At 39.1% G+C, this 26,121-nt stretch overlaps 1 protein-coding gene and 1 non-coding gene across 2 annotated transcripts in view; one reads left to right on the top strand and one right to left on the bottom strand.

Annotated features, from left to right (window-relative positions):
* LOC109422214 (uncharacterized) overlaps positions 1 to 26,121 on the top strand; it is a 317,823-nt gene that overhangs the window by 40,479 nt on the left and 251,223 nt on the right. The window lies entirely within an intron of this gene.
* On the bottom strand, positions 11,014 to 11,086 carry Trnaf-gaa (transfer RNA phenylalanine (anticodon GAA)). Its single transcript has one exon. It is a non-coding gene; the product is annotated as a tRNA-Phe (tRNA).

A 26,121-nucleotide genomic window follows, 5' to 3' on the forward strand; every position in this document is an offset into this window, starting at 1 on the left:
ATATTAGGCCATCTCCAAAGGATGTGCTTAATGGCGATGTCTGGAGCGTTCTCTTCAACTCCCACGGCAGCGCTCGAAGTTCTCTTTGACGTTGCCCCACTACACATTCATCTCAAACAAGAAGCACTTTCTTGCACTTCCCGAGCAGAGGAAAATATCAAAATAATAACAACGGAATCACAAAACCTGTTTTTATATCTCGGTTTGTTATTATTAACTTATTAAGTCATCACCGTTCCATAACATGTTCTGTTGGGCAATCTTATTTTGTTATGATCGTGCTCTTGGTATATTTTCTTTAAATTACATTTCAATAACATGTTTTGTTGTAGCACAAGTTCAGTTATTATTGTGTCATTGAGACTGTACAAATATTGGATCATTAGTATACCGCATTTAGTCCACCACTGGACTGCGCACTGAGTCTTCATAAATGCGAAAACGTAAATAAAACTGCGCGATTGCATCAAATCAAATTGATGTCTTCGGCGCACTAATTCTTCGATGTATGCTGAATAAGTGCACTGAAGACACCGAGTCGATTGGATGCAATCGCGCACTTTTATTTGCGTTTTCGCAATCTTGAAAACTAGTGCGATAGTCCAGTGGTGAACTAAATGCGCTATATTACAACATAACTAGCATTGCAATCAAAACTAGACCATTCGAGGCTTTCGTTGTTCACATCATTCCGTGAGGAACTGTAAGAGAAAATATTATTTTGTCATCAGTTCCTCTTCTTTCTGACATTACGTTTTAACTGTGACAGAGCCAACTTATCAGCCTTTTGTTTTATAAGCACTTTGAAAAGTATACCTGTTTTTTTTTTCGTCCCAGTTTCAGTTAGGTATGAATACGAATATAGAGAGTGTAACAGAGTGTTAGCCATTTTATGAAACATTTTGGATCAACAGGTGGAATTCAAGGACGAACAACACATTTTCTACAAAAATGTAAAAAAATAAGTCATCAAGAAGAAGAACTCTATTGATTATTTTTAGACATTTTATTTTTATTGATTTTACTGCATCGAGCCCACTTAGATTCACTTGGATAGATGTGTCAATCAATGAGGTAATAATGTAAAATAATCTTTTCATCTTAAGTTGTTTGGAAAATAAACGAAAACTATTGTTTCTCTCTGTTTTCGATAATAAATCCCTTACGACCACAATAGCGTCCCAATTATGAATGAAACATTTAACAATAGATCCTATTGTTGCGTATCCCATAGAATTCATATGGGACTTTGGAGGAGTTCCTATCCGCAACAGAAAAAAAGCAAATTTTGTTTTCAGATTGTTATCAATAACTTATTCATATCAAAATTTGATATTGAAATATTTTAAAAATTCGCTGTTATTAAGTTGTTATTGAAACCTGAGGAATGCGGACTGGAATTTGACAGCAGCCAGGCTGCTGCTAAACCTCTAAAATGATCAGAGTGTGCCTGGATACAAGTTCGATTTGGAAAGTCACGCTAAAACCTGCTAAAACAAGTAAAACGTTCAATGACACACAAACTTTTTCATCGTGAACGAAGACGTTTTTCTGTGTTAAATTAATATATAAAACTATTCCAAAGTTTACAAAATATTGTTAAAAGCCCACGCGAGATCAAAGCATATGATTGTTTACGTTTTATTGTGACTTTTGATGTCGGCAATTTGGTTAAACTTTGTGTGGAGTAGATTGTGCGTGCACTTTGAAAAAGATCTCCATAGAGATAAGCAACACAACGACGGAGAGCACTCGAAGAAAAGATACGTGTTCAAATTGAATGATCAAAATAGTTGAGCCCGCACACCTCAGATTGAAACTAACAAAACATGTTATTAAACAGGTCTTCCACGAACATTTTTTTGTTATAATTTTTGATATTTTGCCGCTTATGACAGACAAGTTTATAACAGGATATGTTATGTAAATAACAGGAAAATAACTCTTCCCGTCACTCAGTTATTTTTCCAGAATAACACATTCTATTATGCTGTTGCTATTCCCTTCTGCTCGGGTTACCGCCTATGGGTACTCGGTTTACTAGAGGAAACTCCTGTGAACCGCAGTTCAACACACACCTCGTTGTTTCCACTTTTGGTGAATTGGGACAAAATTTTTCTTGCTCCAAGTGATCTTACAATTGCTTGTAATTTTCCATATAGGACATTTTCCACGAAATTCCCTTCCCGGGAAGAGTGGACATCTGGTTATCTGGAAAGAAGTATTTCATACGGCATCGTATGTTACACTGATGGCTCCCTTCGCGAAGGTCGAGCAGGTGCTGATGTTTATTCTCGTGAGCTAAGGCTGTATCAGTCTTACTCACTTGGTAGATAGTACTAGATACTGCACTGTTTTTCAGGCCGAAATCTTTGCTCTTATGTGCGGAGTGCAATCAGCACTTCAGGAGCACGTAATGGGCAAAGTAATATACTTCTGTTCAGATAGCCGGGCTGCTATTAAAGCACTTGCTTCGGCCAACTCTAGGTCGAAGGTAGTTGCTTGTCGAACTCAAATCGGGGAGCTGAATTCAGCAAACGCTGTTCACCTTGTATGGGTATCTGTCCATTCTTCCATCGCTGGAAATGAATTGGCTGATGAGTTAGCTCGTACTGGAGCATCACATGACTTCATTGGCCCTGAGCCAGCTATTCCGATATCGAAGTGTTGGGTAAAGCTTCAGATTCACACCTGGGCTGCCACTCAACACAGAAAATACTGGAATAGTTTGGAGTCATGTCGTCAAACCAAATTGTATTGTACTGAGCCATCTCCAAGGGTGGCGAAGTATATTACAAATCTGTCAAAGCGGAATTCCAGCATTCTGGTCAAAGCATTGACTGGCCACTGCCGACTCAGCTATCACATGGCGAATATTCAGCAAGCTGATTCATTTGCCTGTGATAGCTGCGAATCTGATTATGGAACTTGGTATCATTTGATATGTAACTGTCCAGTTTTCGCGCAACTGCGTTTCCGAGTATTCGGTAAACACTTATTAAGTGAAACTGACTTCAGAAACCTGAATCTTCAGGATATTCTGTTGTTCTTAACCCGCTGTGGTAAAAAGCTATAGGCTCTCTTTCGCTTTATGCGTTATTACAGTGCCCTTTTCAGGGCGCTGTTTGAACCCATTGTGGTACGCTTGTGCGTTAGTACCCTCTTCCAGGGTATTTTTCCTATTTCCCTACCTGCCCTATCCCCATCCAAATCCTTTTTTCTTCCTTTTCCCTCAGGTAGATGATGAAATAGACTGTTATTTTGGCGATGGCACAAATGTCCCAAATGAAGGATAACGTGCCTCTGGGGCCGGCCTTCTGATACCTGATACCATTTCAGTTGCATAATATACCAGTTCGGAAAAATTGACCATTATGATACCGAAATGAGTTAAATAAAATAGAAATTATGATACTAAATTGCATAAATGATTTTTAAATGATACCAAATTCGCAATATCGAAGGTATACTACCCGCCATAAATATGAAATCGCATAACAAACTAGCACCAATTTATAATCGATTGAGGGCGACTTCAAAAAAATCGGATGAATATTAACAAAATGCCAGCCATTTTTGAATTTTTGAATTTTGAAAATGTGTTGGGGGGGTCGGGTACGTGAAGGTTAAGCGTCAGAGACTAGTCCCAAATCTTTGTGCTTTGGTTTGGACGGGAAGGAAGCAACCCTCATAACAGCGGTCTAGCACTGTACCACCTACGAATTTGTACGACTCGCTTATTGTTAATGCTAATGTTTTTCAGCGCTACTATCCCAGAGACTGGAGATAAAATACACATTTTTTTATAGTACACGCAAACCTCTATTTAGGTAGAATTCGTTTAGGTTAGATCTAGAGGTGCCTATTAAAGTAATGTTACCTAATGGAATTTTATTATGTTCAGAGTAGTCTTAAAATTAGACATTAAGTTGGTTTATGAAAACAAAAGCAGAGCTAAGAGTTAAGGGGCGTTAACGGTGTGTTTAAGGGTAAAAAATTAAAGAGTATCCAAGAACTCCCTGGTGTTTAGGCATCTGATCTACTAGCGTAATCGAATCTATTCGAGCATTATGAATAAAATTCATGCTTGCACAGCGCTATACATATTCTGTCAAGTGGTGGGTTCATTTTATGTTTTAAGACCTCTAAGAACGCCCTGGAGTATTGTTCATTAGATCTACCAACGTATTTGGTTGTCCCTAAGAGATTTATGACTAAGGTATATATTCACATAGCCTCTTCGTACGGGCTTTTCCTATACCAAATACATTGCTTGTTACACTTTTACAAACCCCCCTCCCCCCTAGGACCGTGACGTACTTAATGGATGGCCCCTAGGAGCTTTATGACTAAGGTTTTAACTGACACTGCCTCATGTAACAATGATCGTAATGCTTAGTAAACTAATGTAAAGTACATGTAAAGTAGTAAAGTAACTAGATATGTATGTAATACTTTGAAACGCCTCTTAAACCCCCATGAAACCTCCGTGAAATTCACCTGTGAGCCTCTGAAGTTCCCTTATACTCCCTGGAAACCTTATGAAACGCATTGAAACGCCTTGAAACGCTTTAAAATGCTTTGAAACATCTATTAAAAAACCCTCTGAAGCCTCCTGAAATGCCCTGAAACGCATTGAATTGCCTCATATGGCTGAAAGGGCTTTTCAGCTTTCTTGTGACCTGAGGTGTCAGTCATCTTTCTTGTGTGGCAAATGGCCTCTTCCTTCCACTATCCAGACTATTAGCCAGTGCAGGCAGGTGATCAACTTTTCCAGGTTCATTTTGATAAGTTCAGCTTCGCTACTATTCCAGCTGACTTTTTGTTCTTGAGCTGCTGGATAGTATCAACGTGGGAGTTGGCTCGTTGTTGCTCCCTGCTGTATTGGCGAAGTCATTTTCTCCCGCTGCCTTGATTTTCCATGTCTACGCTTCCCACATCATTCTGGTGTTCGTCGTTCGGCTGCTTCCACTTTTCGATCACCTCAATTTGGTCCGTCGGGAAGCTTCCCTCCTTAACGTGCATATTTCTGCTCGTGGCACGAAGCTGATATGTTGAGTTTCTGGTGAATCTTACGTGTTACTTGAGAACGGCACTGAAGTTCATTTCCTCGCACTTCGCTACTTCCAGGAGGCGTTTTTTGTTTTTGGAAAGAGACGGGTCTGCTGTTTCCGCTTCTGTTTGTATCGTTCCACATTCTACAGGGATCCATGCTACAGTAGACCGGCCGACATTTGTATGGCGAGAAAAAAAAAGTTGGAAAAATTTACGGGGCACCCTCTAGAATCGTTACTTTGAGTGAGAAGAACAATCTGTGAAAGATTCAGCTCAATCGGTTTAACACTGAGCTGGCGCAAATGAGTTGAAGGTTTGTATGGGATTTTCATTCCAAATATATAGGAAATTGGATGACCTACAGTCTCTCACTCAGTACGCCGGTTCAGCGAGTTCGATTTAGCTCAGAATTGAAAGAATGGTAGTTGATACCCTAAGGAACAAGTTTGTAGAAGACCATATCGTCCCCTTAATGCTAGAACTAGGTAACTCGAAATTTGACGTTTTTGAGTTGAATATACCATTATATCGAGCTTTTTGAGCTCTATAATATATCCAAAGACCAATGAAATACGATTATAAACGACGATAATATTCACCATTTTCAAAACTAGGTATCTCAGTGTAGAATACAAGAACTGAGTGCTATAACTAGGTAACTGGGAAAATCATATCTATTTCCAACCGCACAGGTTAAAAGCTATCAGCTGCTTGGACGTGGAAATGTTACTAGTCATTCTTTTGTTAGTAGATTGAAAATCTACTACTGTTTTTCATTTTAGGCCTAAAACTTAAAAAAATTTACTTGTATTGGTTTAGCTAAAAACTGTGATTGTTCGTAGACGACTATTTATGAACATTTTGAGGTGTCATGTGGTGATATAGCAGGCATCCTGGAAAAATCAGTAATTACACGTTAATTTAAACATGTGAACCCTTTTAAATTTGCATACTGCAACAATAAAACTGAAAACAATGATACCCAAGTAACACAACTTGTTACAATACTGTATGTATTACATGATTCATACAAACGTCCATGTTTTGTTTTGAATATGAAAAACCTATTTTCGTACACTTATATCACCGAAAAAGCGCAAAAAATGGCGGCTTATAAAACATCTTTGATGTTACTAAAGATGTTTTTCAATACATTATTATAACATAAAATAAAGTATCGAATATGTTCTCAGCAACATCGTAAGAACTTACTTTTTGCTAGCAGGAAAATTATACTTTGTCAATCGTACACTGTGGAAATAAATGTGACATGTGATATTTGGTAATGGCTCAAAATAATTGTCAAGCCTTACATTTCATTTGTAATTCACCATTACGATGTTTGGCCACTATGACTGAAATACATGTGCCACTCAAAATTTATGGTGAAATAAACACATTCACTCTTCATGAATTAATTCGCCTCCCATCAGATTGAAAACAAGAAGGAAGGTTTTTGTCATCTCTATGGTTTTTGTGAGATTTTCGAGTACATTTTCAGATATGCAACATGGTGGATTCTTGACACAGTACCGTCAAAAAGTTTTAGAATGCTATTTTCAATTATAACGTATTAATAATGTGATTTTACACTGTAGAATTTGTATTCGTTATCATTAAGGCAACTATATTATTACATTGAATCTTAAAATTTTCCCAGATAAATAATTATTCGGAGAAAAACTTGTAGATGAACAAACTGCTATACATTCATAAAAGTGTTAGTTGTCAAATCTTTTAGCAGGCACTGTAATTTATCTGGCCTGATAGGAAAGTATTCAAAATATTGGGAAAACGTGCAAACTACAATTTTTGTACATCTCAATAACATGTTTGTCGAGTACTACTTGAATCGATTGAAATACATTGAAAAAACATCTTGGCAACGTACTTGCAACATCCATTTTCAAATAGCATACAACGATGTGATTTTTGGTTTTTGAAACCTGTTTTGAACATCAGTGCAACAATAACAAAGTTAGAGTGCAGCTCGTGGGATCAATCTGAATAAATTCGTGTCTAATTTTGCGGTATCTAAAATTGTGTTCTAAGTTAGTTTTAGTCGCCACGTAAGTACTCAAAGTATCCGCACAAAGTAAAATATGAGTTTCGGGTGCTATTATAGTTAAGTTTCGGTTTAGTTTTATGTGCATATGATGTTTCATATTTAAGTGAGTGAGGGGAGACAGAGAGCTGATAAACTTATACATACCCGTATTGAATACGTAGAAATAGAGTAATCTTAACATACTTGAGCCTTAAGGTTATATCTATGTGCTGATGATGTTTTACACATCATCTTGAATTGAAAGAAGACAACGATACACAAATCAAATTTAATCAACGTTATATTTACGTAGCTGTAACGTGTGGTGAGATTGATAAGATTTTTCAGTGACTTGTTAATGTCAAACATAGTTTAAACCTGATTTCAACATAAGATGTGTACAGATACGATTAAAGTACTATATTAAAACATCTTTTTCAGATTTCATTCTCAAAGATGTTTTCTGTGTTACTTGGGTATCTATAGTGGTAAAAACTAGGTATCTCAGAACATCTCCTCCATTATTTATGTTGCGTTTTGAGTGCTATAACTAGGTAACTCGACATTTTTTTAACCATTCATCGTTTTTATCAAAGGTTTAAACCAAAATAGTTCAAATGTTTTTCTTGTAGCAGAAAGAGTAGAAGCTGAATAAGCAATCAGCGCAAAAAAATAATTATTTTAAAGGCTCCATACCTTTGGAACAACTGCATGAAAAATTGTAAAATTTTCAAAGTCGTTTTTCTCGAAACTATGATTTTCGAGTTACCTAGTTCTAGCATTAAGGGGACGATATCATGATAAAACTTAATTTAGTTGCAGTTTCAGCTATCGAAAGCAGGATGAGGACATCTTCTCCCGTTTACTCTCGGTTGTTACATACAGCACGTGTTTGTCGGTCGAAGCTTGCGCGCTACATCATAGGCAGCTACAGGGGATAGACAAAATGATCGGGACAGGCAAAATTTTACCTTTCCAAAAAATGTTCAACTAGCTGTAACTTTTCGAAAAGTGCATCGAATATTCTCAAATTTTTACTGTAAGTTCTTCAACTAGTTGTGTATCAGTGGACAAAATTTGGAAAATATCGGACAATTCTTCACGAAGTTATAAAGATTCTTGAAAAAGATAAAATTATCCGATAGCCAACTTTGAGCTGTTATACCTCCGGATTCAATGAACGGATTGCAATGAAATTTTGACCATTCATGACTTATATAATGAACTCAGGAAAACATTTGACATAACTTGAAATTTTTAACAAGCGAAAAAGTTATAGCGATTTTATTTTTTTTACGATTTTTTAGTAAATTGGTCTATTTTTAATATGCATCCCATTACTTTTTCAATTTACTGGCGGCTATGTTGTTACTTTCCTCCAAAACGCATTTATATATAAGTCAATTAGAGGGAAACTAAATGAACTATAATTTGCATATTGAATTTTGAAACGATGTTGATGTTTTGGATAATTTGGTGTTTTATTAGAAAAATAATCTAATCGTTATAATTTTCTTCCGTGTCAAGAATATTAAGTTAAGTCAATGGTTTTTCATAGGTCATTATATAAGTCATTAATGGTCAAAATTTCATTACATTCGGTTAATTGAATCCGGAGATATAACAGCTCAAAGTTGGCTATCGGATAATTTTACCATTTTCAAAAATCTTTATAACTTCGTGAAGAATTGTCCGATCTTTTCCAAATTTTGTTCACTGATACACAACTAGTTGAAGAACTCACAGTAAAATTTTGAGAATATTTGATGCACTTTTCGAAAAGTTACAGCTAACTGAACATTTTTTGAAAAGTGAAAATTTTGCCTGTCCCGATCATTTTGTCTATCCCCTGTATGTATTGCGGCGCTCATAATAAATCCACATTGGGCGGCGGCGATATGGCCGCGAGGAGATTCCCGCGATACCGACGCAATGTCAAAATCGAACAGATACTGTCACCCACCCAGCAGCATCGCAGCAGCCTTCAGGCCATTCATATCAAAACAAAAGTTAACACAATGGCAAATCAGGTGGCCAGAAATCGTAATAATATTTATCGCGACATTGATTCACTATACGCATACGCATCACCTCGTCGGCTTTGTGTTTAATAATCGGGATATTATTTAATGATGCTGCAGCGGGATGCAGCTTCATCTTTTCCATTTCCACATTGCGTCTGTATCGCGTGCATCTCCTCGCGGCTATATCGCCGCAGCATCATGTGGATTTGATATAAGCGCCGCATGCAGATTTTCTGACCATCAGCTCGCTCATAGTGGTGCGGTCATATTTTGACAACTTGATGAAAAAGAAGAAGACAAACGCGTTTCGCGGATTTATCTTGCAAGGCACAATAATTCTTCATTGTTTCGATACCCGCCCTCGTGCGTGAGCAATTGAAATGAAGGGCAACATAGCCGCCTATGATGTAGAGCGCAAATTTCGAACAGCAAACACGTGCTTCATGTAACAACCGAGAGTAAACAGGGGAAGATGTCCTTATCCTGCTTTCGTTAGCTGAAATCGCAACTAAATTAAGTTTTATCATTATATGGTCTTCTACAAAGTTGTTCCATAGGGTATCAACTATTATTTTTTTCAATTATGAGCCAAATCAAACGCTTTCAACCAGCGCACTATGGGAAAAAATAGGTATAAAACGCGAATAAATTCAATATCTTTGCTCGGAGTGGATGAATTCGAATGAATTTTAGACACAAACTGCAAAAATCTCTACAGTTTCAGACAAGGAGGGTGTCATTCGCCGCACGAGGCTGGAAATTGGTGTAGCGGGCCCGTTTTACCCCACCCTCGCTCTCTTTCACCTTTTTAGAAAAATCCTGGAGTGCAAAATAAACGGTTTATTTAATTCGTGTTTGTTTAAAAACTTTCGTAGTATCGAATGGAGCTGATTAGGCTCACCGCAAGGCCTTAAAAATTGAGATATCTTCAAATAACCCCGAGATCCCCTATTTCTTTGAAATTTGACATGCATCTTCGCCCGGAGTGGAACGCAATCGATAAGAGCAGGATCAACCCTATGCCAAATAGTCGATACTATGGAAGTTTTTACACAAATATTAGTTAAATAAGTGATTTATTTTGCACACGAGTCGGGAATAAATAAGGATTTTCTCAAAAAGGTGTGTGTGAGAGAGAGCGGGGTAAAACGAGCTCAATACGCTGATTTCCAGCATCGTGCGGTGAATGACACCCTCCTTATCTGAAACTATAGGGATTTTTACAGTTTGGGTCAAAAATTCATTGAAATCCATCCACTCCGAGCAGAGATATTGAATTTATTCGCGTTTTACACCTATTTTTTCCCACTGTGCAGCGTGCTGAACGATAGATTGGAGGTGATCCAATTTCCCATGTATTTGGACTGAAGATCCCATACAAACCTTCAACTCATTTGCGCCAGCTCAGTTTTAAACCGATTGAGCTGAAATTTTCACAGATTGCTCTTCTCATGCAAAGACACGATTCTAGAGGGTGCCCCGTGGAATTTTTCGACATTTTTGTATTTGGGCCGGTCTAATGCTACAGCACTATCGCCCGTGGTGGGAGGGTGGAGGGTTTTTAGGCATGCTGCACTATTGTCTCTAGCGGGCTTCGGGGCCGTGCGGTTAGCGGCGTCAACCGTTTAGGCGCATTGTAAGCCTCGAAGTGTGGATTCGATTCCAACAAGAGTCGAAGAAAAAAAACGCAGAACGGAAATGTCTACATTGCACCACTGGATGTCGTAAATGCTGTCCGTTGTTTAGTGTGAGTTATGTTCAGTCTGTACAGACTATGGCTGAAGACGGTGTGTAAAGTCCTAAATGGAGGATAACGTGCCTCTGGAACCGGCCTTCTGATACACTATATCCCACAAAACTGTAGCTATTCAAAAAAAAAATATTGATTGCCGAAACCCGGGATTGAACCAGGGACCTTTAGATCTTCAGTCTAACGCTCTCCCAACTGAGCTATTTCGGCATATGGAGCATTATATTCGTCGTAATTTAAATCGTTATCAATACGCGAATATGCCTGCCTCCCGTTATCGCACTGCATTATGTAGGGTGCGGGCACCGGTTTTGGCCAGTCTAAGGGAAATCATTTTTATAAAAATAACCAATAATCCTATGAAAACAACCAATGCGTCAAAATAAAGGTTTCAATCTATATTTTGAAGGAAAAATGGAGAAATCATGCCAATACTTGATTTTTGTATTAAAAGTGGCACTGGCCAAAATAGAAGCTCTGCCGCAGTTTTGGCCATATTCTTAAGTTTGATTTCTATTTTGGCCAATCACGTGTATTTCTTATGGGAGTGGCCAAATTAGAAGCACCCTGGCCAAAATAGATATATGGGAGCAGATTTTTTAAGGAAATATATTTTTTTCTTCCAGTTTTTAATCAAAATGTGTGGTTTTCACAGCTGTAATCATCATATTGTATTAGGATCTACTAGTAAAAAATAAATTTACGCCGATTTAGATCGCAACAGGCTCAATACCGCACTATGGCCAAAACTCCGGACTGGCCAAAACTGAAGCTTCTACCCTATTCATTTTACGAAAAAAAATGTACCTATTTTTACTCAACAACTCTCTTTGCAAAAAGCAAATATAAACATCCTGACATCATCATTCAGATTACAGGTGAAAGCAGCCATCAATCAGAAAAGTGCCATCGTAAAAGGTGCAATTACGCCCAGGTGGCAATCAGTAGGTCGGTAATTCCTTCCTGAAGCACCGCACTAACTGATGTGGCTCTTGTATTTCCATACGGTACGATATAGATTGTGCCTAGTCAGTGCAAAGTGCACTTGACACCCTTTCAAGGCAGAAAGGGTACTCGGTCGGGCCAGCAGTGAGGGCAGTTACCCAAATTAGTCCCCGTCGGATTACCACTATTTCTCTATTTGTTCAACAGTTTCCTGTCTGCTCATTTGTCATCATCATTGTCGTAGTGACAGTCGTCCAGCTCGCGTCCGTCGGCAGCTTAGTAGCAGGAAGGGTGTTTTTACTGTTTTTGCAACCGGAGAAGGTCCACTTAGCGCGAAGGGCGGTACAAGTCCCAGGTGGGTGATGGAGTAGCGTTTGCCTCGCAGGCAATCGAAGTTTTATCAATACATATGCATAGAAATAGATTCCTCATAAAAAGGTTCGCCGATGTTCGTTGCTGCCGCTGCCGTGGGATTTTATTTTATATAATAAACTTTCATGTCTGTCAATAGCATAAACGAAAGGCTCGGTCGGTAGGTACGCGGAATGTCTCGTCATTCTTAGTAGGGTAGGTAATCATGAATTGAACCAAATTGCGGCTTTCTGAAGCAGCGGCACTTTTGATCGATTTTTTCATCCACATGGAAAGAATTTACTACGGTAAGGTCGCACGTATATGAAAGCCACGGGTATTAGCTTTCCGTAAAGTGGCAAAAAGTTAACATTTGCACCAAATTTCATTGAGAAATTCAATTATTTGTCAATAGTGATTTTAATCTTAATTTGAACCATCGTAATCATAATTTGAACCAATTTTAATCTAGATTTGAACTAGTGGCGGCAGCAGCTCGAGCAATTCCCGCAACAGCCAATTTCATGCTAAACAACTAAAAATCACATGGATCTGCTAATTCTCATAACTCTTTTTCATTATGCAGTGGAATTTCAGCTCAGAATGTTCGGAATCCTTCAGGAATTCGAAAACTAAATTTGGAATTTTCCATCGCCCAAGAGTAAACAAAGCAACCACTAGCGCAGTCTGCAGGCCAACACTGGAAGCTCGCCCCCATTCACTAGTTCAAATCTAGATTTCAAATGGTTCAATTCAAGATAAGATTCTCCAAGTAAGAATTACTTAAATTTGATAATTTTATGACAAATTATGCGGAATATTATTCGGTTGGTCGATTCTACGATAAATAAGCTTTCATTTGACGTGTTCACTTATTGCGTGTGATACAATGCATGAGCTGTACGAGTGTACCGAAAATGTGCTTTCTCTGGGGGGAAATGGGTGGAATCTCAGTGATTTTTCAATTGCCTGTTTTTCATGACAAAAACGCATTTTTCAATGCTTTTAAAGTCCATGTTATCAAGTTATATTACGGAAAGCTGTTTATCATCTTTTTCAGGACAATATTTGCCTAAAAAATACGTCGTTTTAATGAATTTCGAAATGGTTCAAATTAAGATTACAATTTGACTAGTTCAAAGTTTGATTTCTTACCCTACCAACCTACCTAATACATAGTTCTTCTTCTGATACACTGGCATGTGAAGGGGGGCTGCATGAACTTTTCCTCACGTTTCTCAAAAAAAATGTTTACTTAACCAAACTGGACTGCAAAATGGTAAGTTGAAAACCTGAAAGGAGCGTATTGCATAGCACTGGTCCTTACAAGTACTTAGAGTTGTGTGTTTATCTTATAGTGCAGTCTTAGCACTGTTGTAGTTCTAACTTCAGCTAGATTGAAGAGAACGTGGGACCCTAGGATTATTTTCTAAGTAAACCTCATCCACACACCAGTAGTTTGGACAAAACAGCTCTGGCGCTTCTTCCGGAAGGCGACCGTGGCGTGAGCACAGCAGTGGGCTCTGCTGAGCCTTTACAAAAACCCACACATCTGGAAGCAACCCTGTAAAAGTGACCCTGTACAAGTGTGTTTTAGCCTAGCTAGGAGTGTTTTGGATACATCCTGAACGATAACAGTAAGCTCCCGATTATGGTATACTGTCTATCGCAATGGAATTGGCAACTGATATGGTACATGCTTAGGTAACCATGCGCAAGACGAGCTGGTAGCAATGGCATTCTATCTCCTTAGTAGAGCCGGATGACACTGGCCTAAAACGGCAGATGGGTCAATGTTCGGTGTCGCCTTTCATCCCATAATACCGAAGTCATGCCTTGAAGTACGTTCCCGAACTGTATTCAGTTTAGGCAACTAACTTTGTGGATGTAGGTTCAGATGAACACTTCTGATTAGCGCTGATTCGACTCTAAGCTCAGCCCCCATAAGGGACTGTGTCAACCTTCGTGTGGTCTCCTTACTGGTATACATAACCAGATTCATAGGCGACTGCTTCATTGACACAGAGGGATAACGGCTTCAAGGGAGACCCAACAGAAATGAAGTACCCACCAGGGACGAAGAAAGCGTAAAGGGGTAGCGCAGACCTCACGTGGGTGCTGTACCGCAACAGAACATTAATGTAGACGTCGAACAACTAGCCGAGTTGATCGTGACATCAGCAAAGACTTTAGGCAAGGTCTGCTGAAACTCCACAAGTCGGTGGCCCTAGTTAAGAAGGCCAATCTGGTGGAATAGCGAAGTGCAATCGGTGTGTCCAAAGATGACAGGTCAACTCAAACGAAAAGATTCTTCTTTACCGGAAGCTCGATGATGACGTTTGAGACCACGCCTCTCGCTCGCAGACTTAAGAGAGGGGGCTAACCCGCGTACAGCTCGAGCTGCATGGCCGACACCTGCCGGAGAGCCGTAGTCCGCAGATGGAAAAGAGACACCTGACATAGGACGATTGACCGCTTATGCCGCAGGAGACGTCAGTAACCAAGCACCTAAACAGGTTACAAAGCGCGCAAAAGGCAAGGAAGTTAATCCCAAAAGGACAATTATCCCCCAGAAGATCAGGAACCAACCGCCCCAAGGTTTTATTTTAAACGAACACGTTGGATGCTTCCAGTGAGATATTCGCTCGAAAACTTTTCCTGACAGCTACGGCGGGAAATCGAACGCTCCTCAGTACGATGCGACCAAATGCTTGGTGACACTAGTAGCCGCACGATAGGAAAAAAAAAGTGTTGAGAATGAAAGGCAAGTGCTGTAGGGGTGCCACACTTGTCTTCAAGACTGAAGTAGACACGTACACCGAGGTGTTAAAAGCCATGAGAGGTGAAAATCGATTCTCGTCGCTGAGAGCGGATGTGAAAAATATCCGGTACACCAGCACAGGAGAGATGACGCTGGTGCTGAAGAAGGAGGCACCTCCTACTAGCAGCAATACGAGGTAGATGCACCAAGCGCATCAAACCCTTAGCCTAAATACCTAGCCACGTATAGAAGACACCCACATAACATTCGTAATACTTACTTGATACTTAATGGGCTACAACTCGTAGCGGTGAGCCTACGCCGAATGAAGTATCCGCCTCCACTGGTCTCGGTCCTGGGCCAATCGCTTCCAGTCGCCCTGAACGTTTAGAGTCCTTAGGTCCTCCTCAACTGCAAAAAGACAACGTGTGCGCGACCTTCCACGAAGCCGACGACCCCTTCCTGGTTCTCTGCTGGATATAATTTTAGCTTGTCGTTCCTCCGGCATACGAGCTACGTATCCAGCCCACCGCAGCCTGCCGTGTTGTATTCGCATCACTATATCCATCTCTTTATATACCTGGTACAATTCGTAGTTCATGCGACGCCACCAGATGCCGTCCTCCAGTTTACCACCGAGTATTGTTCGCAGCACTTTACGTTCGAAGACTCCAAAAGCTCTCCGATCAACTTCTTTCAACGTCCACGTTTCATGACCGTATAAAGCGACCGGGGGAATCAGAGACTTGTACAACTCGAGTTTGGTCTTCGTTTGCAGCCTGCGAGACCTCAGCTGGTTTCGCAGACCGGAAAAGGCCCGATTTGCAGCCGCAATCCGTCTTTTCACCTCGCGGGTAACATTATTATCGCACGTCACTAGAGTACCAAGATAAACAAATTCATCCACAACTTCAAACTTTTCCCCACCTAGCACCACTTCGTCACCACTTCCACGGCCGGATCGACGTTGAACACCAGCAATCATGTACTTAGTCTTTGTGGTGTTAATCGTAAGTCCAATCCTCGCAGTCTCCCTCTTAAAAGGTACGAACGCCTCTTCTACGGCCCGACGGTCGATTCCGATGATGTCGATATCGTCCGCGAAGCCCAGCAGCATATGCGACTTCGTGACAATGGTTCCGCTTCTGTGCACACCAGCTCTCCTTATCGCCCCTTCCAATGCTATGTTGAAGAGTAAGTTCGAAAGAGCATCGCCCTGCTTCAGTCCGTCAAAGGTTACGAACGATGACGAAATTTCATCCGCAACCCGTACACTTGATTTCGATCCGTCAAGTGTCGCACGAATCAGTCTAATCAGCTTCGCCGGAAATCCATGTTCGATCATTATCTGCCATAACTCGTTTCTCTTCACTGAATCGTACGCCGCCTTGAAATCAATAAACAGATGATGGGTCTGCAAGTTGTACTCCCGAAATTTATCGAGAATCTGCCGCAGGGTGAACATCTGGTCCGTCGTTGATCGGCCCTCACGAAATCCTGCCTTATATTCGCCGACGAAGGACTCCTCAATCGCCATCAGTCTGTGGACCAGGACTCCTGACAAAATTTTGTACGCTGAATTGAGGAGTGTTATTCTTCTGTATTCACGCACTCCAGTCGATGCCCTTTCTTGAAAAAAAGGCAAATGAGACCATCCAACCAACTAGCAGGCAGTTCTTCCTCCTCCCATATCTTCAATATAATACGATGTAAGAGTTGCTCACTACCGTGCTTGAGAAGCTCGTCCGGGAGCTCGGCCTTCCCTGCAGCCTTGTTGTTCTTCAGTCCCCTAATGGCTGTCTTGACCTCGTTTAGCGTTGGAGGTTCCACAGCTTGTCCGTCGTCGTCGATTCGAATACTGTCCGTCGCTCTTCCATTCCCACCGTTCAACAATACCTCAAAGTGCTCCCTCCACCTGGCAGCCACCTTTGTCTTGTCTGTCAGCAAGTTTCCATTACGGTCGTTGCACATGACGGGAGAAGGCGCTGTTTTTCTCTGCACGTCATTGACAGTTTCGTAAAATCTCCGCATATCATTCTGTTCCATACTCTATTGCGCCTGAGCAATCACATTTTTCTCGTACTCTTTTTACCCTTCTTACACCCATAAGAAGGGTATAAATACCGCTTGGAAAACCGACTTTCGATCCGAGGCCCGCAGGGCCGAGTCACATATACCAATCAACTCAGCTCGACGAATTGAGCAAATGTCTGTATGTGCGTGTGTGTGTATGTGTGTGTGTGTATGTATGTTACAAAAAAATGTCACTCACGGTTCTCAGCCGTCTGTTGACCGATTTGAGTTCTCTTGGAAGCAAATGAAAGCTACTACATCCTAGTAGAACGCTATTGAATTTTATTTTGATTGGACGTTCGGTTACCGAGATATCTTTCAAAGAGTGCTAGGGAGTAGTACAACTTAATTATTTTAGATATTTTTGACAAAGTGTATCACCATAAATTTCTCAGCCGTCTATCAACCGATTTGGGTTCTTAAGGCCCCAAACGAAAGCTACTACATCCTAGTAGAACACTATTGAATTTTTTTTTGATTGGACGTTCGCCCGAATAAAAAATACAGTAGAAAAACCGAACGTTATATTGTAACAGTACTATTTAGAACCATATTTTTACAATAGACACCACTGTAAAAATAAAAATACAAAAACAATAAGATGTAATGTTGGATACCATACCGTGAATTGTAAATAAGATTTTTACAATATATTATACAGGTTGTTAAGTATCGTAACAATATAATAAAATATTTTTCTCCATATATATTTTTTTGCAAAACCATACATTTTATTGTTAATGGATTGTTCAAAATACTGATACGTGGGTTTAAATATACCGTACATTGTATGGTACATGAATGGTTTCAAACAATAAAATGTACCGTAAATAAATTGTTTTTAATTGTAATTTCACTACTGGTTATACATTTAATCAAATGGTTTTGGAATGGTTCTCTTTTGTTATGTTGAATTGTTTTACATTACATAAACCATATATTGTTAAATTATCTTGCCATTTTCCTCCTGTTAATGGCATCTTAGGCTTATTAGATTTATTAGAATGCGCTTTGGGAATTCCCAGAGCGTTTTGTATAAACCTTCATAGGATCGCCCACGTCTAAGTCTGAGTAGTCTCTGATTGCTCTAACAGTTGATGCTTAGGCTCCCATTCCCCACCAGCCAGATAACCGGGTTTCGCAAACTAAGCATTATTTGTGGCAACACTTTGAGCGACATGATGGAACTATGCCGAGCGCGCTAAGTGTTATTAGACCACTAATGTAGTTGCATGAAGTGGGTGACGAGGTACATAAGTATCATTACAGCGTGCTTAACCGTTATTGCAATATTGAGGCACCAGTTTGACTAAAGTTTGAAATACATAACAACTCATGAGATAACTGTCAAGTTCGATTCAAATATAAGTTAGGTTAAAAAGCGAACCCGCAGACGAACCTATATTAAAAGTCATTTCAGTGTTCAGTCCAGTCCATATGTTAAAGATGGCTCTACGTCAAAGATAAAGTTTGTCAACCGCATTTGATTCGATTGTGGTCGAAGGCAAGTTCACATGAGAGAAGAGGAGAAAACTCCCCTAAATGCAAATACAGAAAGAATAGTGTTGAAGTGTTGAACTCATCTACTGATTTACGGTAATCTGACCTGCATCTTTCCGGGTTGGCCTACATTGCATTCGTATTTCTCTCATCGCACTCTACACACCTAGCCCGCCCTCGAGCCCGCCATATCTCTTGGACCCCTGCTTGGACCTGCAGTTCTTAGGACATCTGGTTTACCACTGATTTAAACATGTTATTGGCATTAACCCTTTGGAGCCGGAGGGGTCATATATGACCCCGGCGATGAAACCGAGCATTAACAAACGTGTTCGACACCAGCGAGGTTGCGTCAACAGCGGCGAAAAAAATCGATTCCAAAAGGTTAAACTGATGTTTGAACTTATTCACTTTTTTTTTCTTTCCTTTCCTTTGCATCAAAAAAGTCACAAACATCAACAAAACAAAGCTCGGAAAAAATCTTAAACTGAATAAATCTGATGTTCGACCTATTCAATCTGCATAGGAATCACAGTAAACATACGATCTATTCAAATCGAACACCAGAAATAATTAAAAATTCACGGAAAAATAGTGTTGCGGAAAAGTGAATGGTTCAAACGTAAGAAAAACAGTATAATATATTGTTACATAAAAATCCAATGTAAATGTATAGTATAGCGAACCATTTCATTACAATACACTTTATTGTAGCTGATACACTGTATGGTGCAGGAATGGTTTTCACCATACACCCTATGGTTAGTTTTTATCCGGGTGGTTACCGCGATAAATTTCAAAGAGTGCTAGGGAGTAGTACAACTTAATTATTTTAGATATTTTTGACAAAGTGTATCACCATAAATTTCTCAGTCGTCTATCAACCGATTTAGGTTCTTAAGGCCCCAAACGAAAGCTACTACATCCTAGTAGAACGCTATTGAATTTTTTTTGATTGGACGTTCGGTTACCGAGATATCTTTCAAAGAGTGCTAGGGAGTAGTACAACTTAATTATTTTAGATATTTTTGACAAAGTGTATCACTATAAATTTCTCAGCCGTCTATCAACCGAATCGGGTTCTTAAGGCTCGAAACGAAAGCTACTGCACCCTAGAAGAACGCTTTTGAATTTCATTCCGATTGGACATTTTGTAACCGAGATATCTTTCGGGGAGTACTTTGGAGTAATACAACTTAACTTTATAAGAGGTCTTTGACAAAATGCTTCATAATAAATGAATCAGCCGTGTGTCAATCGATTTGAGTTCTCTCAGCATCAAATGAAAGCTACAGCATCCAAGTAGTATGCTATTAAATTTCATGCCGTTTGGACATTTTGTTTCTGAGATATCTTTCCACGAGTACTAAGGAGTAATGAAATTTACGCTTTTGAGAGATTTTTGATAAAATGTATCATAATACATTTCTCAGCCGTTTGTCAACAGATTTTTTATGATCATATTTTTTTTTTTTTTTTTTTTGTTTTTATTAATGTGTATTTTAACATGAAGCTAATTCTACACTTGTCAAGTTGAGAAAAGGTCCGGAGGGGACCTTTTCAGTACTTACTACTAGGGGAAGGATGGCCCAGAGGGGGCCCCTTTCGAGCCCAACCGTGGGGTCTCGCCTTTTCTAGTGATCATATTTGGTTACACAAGTTAGTTATACATGAAAATGCAATTGCATCAAATACATAAAAGCTACTATCTCTTTGTAATATTTGAGCTTAATAAACAGTAGCAAAAATATCACGGAAAGTATGTAGGAAAAGCCTTTTTTATGACCAAATCTGGTTTCTCAAGGAGCTCTGCATGAAAATGCAATTGCATCAAATACATAAAAGCTACTATCTCTTTTTAATATTTTAGCTTAATAAACAGTAGTAAAAATATCACGGAATGTATGTAGGAAAAGCCTTTTTTATGACCAAATCTGGTTTCCCAAGTTAGCTCTACGTGAAAATGCAAGTGCATCAAATACATAAAAGCTACTATCTATTTGTAATATTTGAGCTTAATAAACAGTAGCAAAAATATCACGGAATGTATGTAGGAAAAGCCTTTTTTATGACCAAATCTGGTTTCTCAAGGAGCTCTGCATGAAAATGCAATTGCATCAAATACATAAAAGCTACTATCTCTTTGTAATATTTGAGCTTAATAAACAGTAGCAAAAATATCACGGAATGTATGTAGGAAAAGCCTTTTTACCCTTCTTACACCCATAAGAAGGGTATAAATACCGCTTGGAAAACCGACTTTCGATCCGAGGCCCGCAGGGCCGAGTCACATTTACGAATCAACTCAGCTCGACGAACTGAGCAAATGTCTGTATGTGTGTGTGTGTGTGTGTATGTGTGTATGTGTGTATGTGTGTGTGTGTGTATGTGCGTTACAAAAAAAAGTCACGCACGTTTCTCAGCCGTCTCTCAACCGATTTGAGTTCTCTTGGAAGCAAATGAAAGCTACTACATCCTAGTAGAACGCTATTGAATTTTTTTTCGATTGGACGTTTGGTTACCGAGATATCTCTCGAAGAGTACTTATGAGTCATACATCTAAACTTTTTAAGATTTTTGACCAATTGTATCATAATAAATATTTCGGCCGTTTGTCAATCGATTTGGGTTCTCTTGGCACCAAATGAAAGCTACAGCATCCTAGTAGATCGCCCAGAAATTTTATTTCGATTGGACATTTGGTTACAGATATATCTTTCGAAGAGTACTTAGGATTTATACAACTAAATCTTTTGAGATGTTTGACCAAGTGTATCATAATAAATATCTTAGTCGTCTGTCAACCGATTTCGGTTCTCCTGGCACCAAATGAAAAGAACAACATTCTAGTAGAACCCTATACAATTTCATTAGGGTTGGACATTTGGTTACCGAGATATATTTCAAATAGTACTTGGGAGTAATACAGGTTAACTTTTTGAGAGATTTTTGACCAAGGGTACCATAATAAATATCTCAGCCATCTGTCAACCGATTTGGGTTCTATAAGCACCAAATGAAAGCTACAATATCCTTGTAAAAGGCCCTGAAATTTTATTTCGAATCGACATTTGATTAATGAGATATTTTACGAAGAGTATTCAAATAAATTCTTTTTTTTTATTATTATATTCACTTGTTATCTTGCATAAGTTTTTGACCAGTCTGTCGGAAATTATTTTTCAATAAATAATGCTGACCTCATACAAACTGTATACCAGCAGGTTATTGTTTTCAACAAAATTATAAATAACAAATTACAAATACACAGGAACTCTATGAAAACTAACAATATGTTAAATGAAAGCTTTGAATTTCTATATTGTGGGAAAAATGCAAGAACCGGACAGCCAAAATAACTAGCTAATGCCAAAACTTATTAACTTAGTAGATATATCATTTTTATCCTTTCTACACCATAACGATGAATACCAAGTACTTCGGAGCTAATTTAATCGACTGATTAAGAGATATTAGACAAAGTGTATCTCGCTGATTTTCTTACCCATTTGTTAATCGATTCAAGATCTTTTGGCAGTTAACAAAAGATACAATATTCCAGAATTTGCAAGCTATTTTTTAAACATTCCATACAAGATTCTAGGAGGTGTCTGGCATTTCTGGTAGTTTAGTCCATGGTCCATGATGCTATTTTGGAAACCAATCCACTAGATGCCAAATCCACAATATTTTCTAGAACTTTTGGTCAATTACACAAAATAAATATGTTAAATACAAATAATACAACAATAATTTTAATAAGTGTAAGAAGGGTTCTGTTCACCATAGGTGGATTAAATCGGGTTTTTATGATCAAATTTGGTTTCTCAAGGAGCTCTGCATGAAAATGCAATTGCATCAAATACATAAAAGCTACTATCTCTTTGTAATATTTGAGCTTAATAAACAGTAGTAAAAATATCACGGAAAGTATGTAGGAAAAGCCTTTTTTTTATGACCAAATCTGGTTTCTCAAGTTAGCTCTACATGAAAATGCAATTGCATCAAATACATAAAAGCTACTATCTCTTTGTAATATTTGAGCTTAATAAACAAAAGCAAAAAAATCATTGAATGTATGTAGGAAAAGCCTTTTTTTTATGATCAAATTTGGTTTCTCAAGGAGCTCTGCATGAAAATGCAATTGCATCAAATACATAAAAGCTACTATCTCTTTGTAATATTTGAGCTTAATAAACAGTAGCAAAAATATCACGGAAAGTATGTAGGAAAAGCCTTTTTTATGACCAAATCTGGTTTCCCAAGTTAGCTCTACATGAAAATGCAATTGCATCAAATACATAAAAGCTACTATCTCTTTTTAATATTTGAGCTTAATAAACAGTAGCAAAAATATCACGGAAAGTATGTAGGAAAAGCCTTTTTTTTATGACCAAATCTGGTTTCCCAAGTTAGCTCTACATGAAAATGCAAGTGCATCAAATACATAAAAGCTACTATCTCTTTGTAATATTTGAGCTTAATAAACAGTAGCAAAAATATCACGGAATGTATGTAAGAAAAGCCTTTTTTATTTATGATCAAATTTGGTTTCTCAAGTTAGCTCTACATGAAAATGCAACTGCATCAAATACATAAAAGCTACTATCTCTTTTTAATATTTGAGCTTAATAAACAGTAGCAAAAATATCACGGAAAGTATGTAGGAAAAGCCTTTTTTACCCTTCTTACACCCATAAGAAGGGTATAAAAATCGCTCGAAAAACCGACTTTCGATCCGAGGCCCGGAGGGCCGAGTCTCATATACCAATGAACTCAGCTCGACGAACTGAGCAAATGTCTGTATGTGTGTGTGTGTATGTGTGTATGTGTGTGTGTATGTGCGTTACAAAAAAAAGTCACGCACGTTTCTCAGCCGTCTCTCAACCGATTTGAGTTCTCTTGGAAGCAAATGAAAGCTACTACATCCTAGTAGAACGCTATTGAATTTTTTTTCGATTGGACGTTTGGTTACCGAGATATCTCTCGAAGAGTACTTATGAGTCATACTTCTAAACTTTTTAAGATTTTTGACCAAGTGTATCATAATAAATATTTCGACCGTTTGTCAATCGATTTGGGTTCTCTTGGCACCAAATGAAAGCTACATCACCCTAGTAGATCGCCCAGAAATGTTATTTCGATTGGACATTTGGTTACAGAGATATCTTTCGAAGAGTACTTCGGATTTATACAACTAAACCTTTTGAGATTTTTGACCAAAAGTATCATAATAAATATCTTAGCCGTCTGTCAACAGATTTCGGTTATCCTGGCACCAAATAAAAGCTACAACATTCTAGTAGAGCCCTATACAATTTCATTAGGATTGGACATTTGGTTACCGAGATATCTTTCAAAGAGTACTTGGGAGTAATACAAGTTAACTCTTTGAGAGATTTTTGGCCAAGGGTACCATAATAAATATCTCAGCCGTCTGTCAACCGTTTTGGGTTCTCTAAGCCCCAAATGAAAGCTACAATATGCTTGTATAAGGTCCTGCAATTTTATTTCGATTCGACATTTGATTACTGAGATATCTTACGAAGAGTATTTCAATAAATTCTTTTTTTTTTATTATATTCACTTGTTATCTTGCATTTGTTTTTGACCAGTCTATTTTTAAATAAATGATGCTGACCTCATACAAAGTGTATACTAGCAGGTTATTGTTTTCAACAAAATTATAAATAACAAATTACAAATACACAGGAATTTTATGGAAACTAACAATATGTTAAATGAAAGCTTTGAAGAACCAGACAGCCAAAATAACTAGCTAATGCCAAAACTGACTTAGTAGATATATCATTTTTGTCGTTTTTACACCATAACCATGAATACCAAGTACTTCGGAGCTAAGTTAATTGACTGATTAAGATATATTGTATCTCGCTGATTTTCTTACCCATTTGTTAATCGATTCAAGATCTTTTGGCAGTTAATAAAAGATACAAAATTCCAGAATATGTAAGCTATTTTTTAAACATTCCATACAAGACTCTAGGAAGTGTCTGGCATTTCTGGTAGTTTAGTCCATGGTCCATGATGCTTTTTTGGAAAACAATCCACTAGATGCCAAATCCACAATATTTTCTAGAACTTTTGGTAAATTACACAAAACAAATATGTTAAATACAAATAATACAACAATAATTTTAATAAGTGTAAGAAGGGTTCTGTTCACCATAGGTGGATTAAATCGGGTTTTTCTTTTTGCGGTGGATTCGTTTTTCAGCTACTCTTGCTTCCCTGTATCGCTCCCTACTCTGCCGGGTCCCCGACACCAACATGCGGCTTCTGGCAATATTCTTCTCTTCCGTTACCCTCTGGCACTCCTCGTCGAACCACCCGTTTCTAGGTCGTCTTTGAGCAGTACCTCCCGCGCTTCTGTACTCATCGCTCCGTGGATAGACTCCCACAGATTGTTGAAATTATCGCTCTCGTTGATCTCACTTATCCGCTCGTCCAGCTTCTGGTGATAGTCAGCTACCGTACCGTCTGCTGAAAGCCGCTAGATGTTGAAACGCATCGAACGCCGAGCTCGAATCTTACTAACTACGAGATAGTGATCTGAGTCGATGTTGGGACCTCGAAAAGTTCTAACATCAATTACGTCCGAGAAATGTCAGCCATCTACCAGCACATGGTCGATTTGGTTGCAAGTATCGCCGTTTGGGTGTCTCCGGATATCCTTGCGCGCAAAGTAGATGCTACTAATGGTGCTACTAATTGGCGGCAGCAAAGCTGACTAATCTCAGGCCGTTGTCATTAGTGACGGAGTGAAGGCTCTCCGTACCGATGATTGGACGGAAAAAGTCCTCTCTTCCGACCTGCGCGTTGGCGTCACAGATGACAATCTTAACATCCGGTAATAGTGCATATCATATACAGCTGAACCTCAACCACTGTTTGGGACAGCAGGGATTATAGTCGCGGGGCCTGACGAACCTCCCCGCTTGCGAAAATATTAGAATACTAGAATAGGACTGCTAACCCCAATTCAAGGTATCAAGCGACCGTTCCGAGTGATCGTGAGTGATCGAAGGACATTAACGGAACCTGTGGGGGCGCACTCCACAGTATTTCGTCCCTTACCGCATTAATGCAGGGCTATGGCATGGTGGACCTCTTTTCTCGTGCAACTCGAGGGATTTAAAAATGAAATCAACTAAAAATCAAAAACAAGCAACAAGTAGTGGTAGTGGCGAGGCTAACCCCTTCGCAAGAAGTGTGTTGGTGAGGTCTCCGTTAAGGAGAAGCGGGGTCCCGTTAACCCTCGAGCAGTTGCGTCTTTGACTACCTCCAGCGACGCCGCGCTCACGCTGTGTACCACAAGCGTGCATTTTTCATGGAGCGTGTACTCAGTACACGACGCGACCGCTCCCAGGTTAAGGTAGGCGTGGGAACTCCGGTCCACTCCCCGGCAAGCCAGCCGGTGGAGATACTGGACGGAGCGTGGTTGTTGAGGGCCATCAACCAAAAAAGAGAAGGACTGCCCGCAATCAAGGTGGCTGAGCAGTAGCTTGGAAAGATCATCGACTTTGCGTCCACGAAATTCAATCTAAACGACCTTGGTGCGACTTCGTAAGTCAATGGAAGATACCAAGCAGGA

Source organism: Aedes albopictus, chromosome 3, assembly GCF_035046485.1.
Source record: "Aedes albopictus strain Foshan chromosome 3, AalbF5, whole genome shotgun sequence".
Taxonomy (NCBI): domain Eukaryota; kingdom Metazoa; phylum Arthropoda; class Insecta; order Diptera; family Culicidae; genus Aedes; species Aedes albopictus.